Raw genomic sequence first — 2221 nt, forward strand, 5'->3', positions numbered from 1 at the left:
TTTCAAGCAGCAAAACTAAAAGCATCTTGAAGGCGCAGACACGACCAGAGAGCCAGGCGCGTGTGGGGGCGCATTCTGGGGCGCGTGTGGGGGCGCATTCTGGGGGCGCGTGTGGGGCAGCACAGGGGTGCCCAGGGCACCGTGAGGCCCAGCCCGCAGCGGGCCACACACACTCATGACCTGTTTCCAGAGTGAGGTGTAGAGGGCGGGGTGGCTGCCTGCAGTCAAGGCAGCCCCCCCACCTGCCATCATCCAGCCCCCCATCTTCCCCCACCTCCCCCCTCCTCCCCCTTCCCGCCTCCCCCATTCCTCTCTCCTCAAAGCAGCCCTAGGGGCAGGCGCTGCCCAGGGGTGCAGAGTGGCCAGTCCCTGCGCCTTGTCGCTCAGGAGGGCACTGTCGCCCGGAGCCTCCTGATGGGGGGCCGCTGGCAGGCGGGGCCTTCCCTGGGCCTGGTCCAGGGGTGGGGTGGGGCTCTGGGCAGCCAGCAGCTGGAGTGCCCCCGCCTGGGGCTTGGCAGTGGCAGAGGGAAGCAGCGGGGGGCAGCGGGGGGCGGGGAGCCCACTCTGGGTGGCACTGAGGCTCCTCCACAGTTGTGGACACAGGACAGGCCGCTGCCCACGCTGGGCAGCCTGGGCCCCGGTGCCCACAGACCCCGCTGGCCGGAACGGGGCCCCAGCTCCAGCGGCCCCGGTTGGCTGAGACTGTGGGGACGGCTGGGCCTGGGGGCCCCCACGGAGTCCAGGCAGGCCCCTCCACCGCCTGCCGCCTGGCCCCGGCTCAGCCAGGAGTGACAACAGGTGCCTGAGGGCCTGAGCTGGCGACCAGCCCGGTCAGCGCCTCACAGGGGCAGCCTGGAGGCTGGCGGGGCTCCTGGCACCCCCGAGCGCGGGCAACACATGTCCGGCTCCAACTGGCCTGGGGGCTGCCCCCAGCCGGCACTGGACAGGCCCTGCCGGGCCTGGGGTTGAGCCCGGGAGGGCCCGTTAGTGGGCAGCGTGCTGGGGCCGAGGGAGGGTGGGGGTGCGGGCCTGGGGGGGAGGGGAGGCAGAGCCGCCAGGTGGGGGCGGCCAGAAGCTGCCTCAGGAGAGCCACCCCGCCTGCTGGGCTTCCGCCCGGAGTGACCACTCAGGGCTGGTTGGGGCCACTGTGATCTGGAGGAATGGGGCTCCCCAGACCGGGTGGGGAAGCGGGGAAAGTGGAAACATGAGTGAGTTTGGGGGGAGCTGTTATCCCCCACCTCTGGCCTGCACCTGGTCTGGCACCTCCCTCCCCTGTAAAGGGGACAGACAGGCTGCGGGGACTGGGTCACCCCGCACGGGGCCTGCTCCCCGGCTCCCGTGGGCCCCAAGGGCTGCGATCTGGGCAGTGGGGGAGAAGAGCCTGGGATGCGGTGGCCGCGCCCCACAGTGGAGGCAGCTCCGGGGGGCAGAGGAGCGTGGGGGCCCGCCTGCCTCCAGGGCGCCCCACCCGCTCCCCGGCCAGCTGCCTGGGGCCGGCTGCAGGTCCCAGCTGGGGCCAGGCAGGCAGGGTCACCTTGCCAGGGAAACTGCGCTGCAGGGGAGGGCCAGGCCTCAGCCAGGCTGGTGGGGTGCTGGCTTGGCCCCGGGGGTGCCCTCCCCCACGGCCTGGCTGCTCCCCAGATGCTGCCTTATGGGGGTCCAGGGCCTGCGCACAGCAGGCGGGGTGGCTGCAGGTGTGTGGCGGCCCGGCCCTGCCCTGCCCAGCAGCCCGGGAAGATGGGTGGACAGCCTGGCCGCCGCTGCCCCACGCGTAGGGCTCAAAAGCCCCTCGAGGTCAGGGTTGGTGTCCAGCACGACATTTCTTCGTGCCAGGCGGGCCGTGGGCATGGGGTGGTGACCCTGGGCCTGGGTGGTCAGGGGTGCCAAGCCCATCCTGAGCCGCCCGTGGGTGCGGTCAGGAGTCGCCCCGCCCGGGTTTCCACCGCTGACCGCTGTGCCCGCCTGCGCCCCAGGCAGCCCTGGGGCTGGTGCCCCGCTGCGCCAGCGCAGGCGGCCGCGTGGGCACTCTGGGCTGTGGCTCGGAGGCCCGGGCGCCTTGGGGAGGACTTGCTGTGGGGCCTCCACCCCAGCGCGGCCAGCCCGCGCTGAGGCCCTCTTCCTTCCTTCGAGTTGGAGAAGCCGGCCCCAGCTCTGACCACAGCGCCCTGGGCCACCGGCCGAGTGGCCCCTCTGGCAGCCTCCCTCTTGGACCTTGCCTCGA

General features: G+C 72.7%; 1 protein-coding gene across 1 annotated transcript in view; it reads left to right on the forward strand.

Annotated features, from left to right (window-relative positions):
* The window catches only part of ANKMY1 (ankyrin repeat and MYND domain containing 1), a 79520-nt gene that overhangs the window by 76715 nt on the left and 584 nt on the right, over positions 1-2221 (forward strand). The window lies entirely within an intron of this gene.

This window comes from Condylura cristata, unplaced genomic scaffold (assembly GCF_000260355.1).
Source record: "Condylura cristata isolate star-nosed mole 26May11 unplaced genomic scaffold, ConCri1.0 scaffold00069, whole genome shotgun sequence".
NCBI classification, from domain to species: Eukaryota; Metazoa; Chordata; class Mammalia; order Eulipotyphla; family Talpidae; genus Condylura; species Condylura cristata.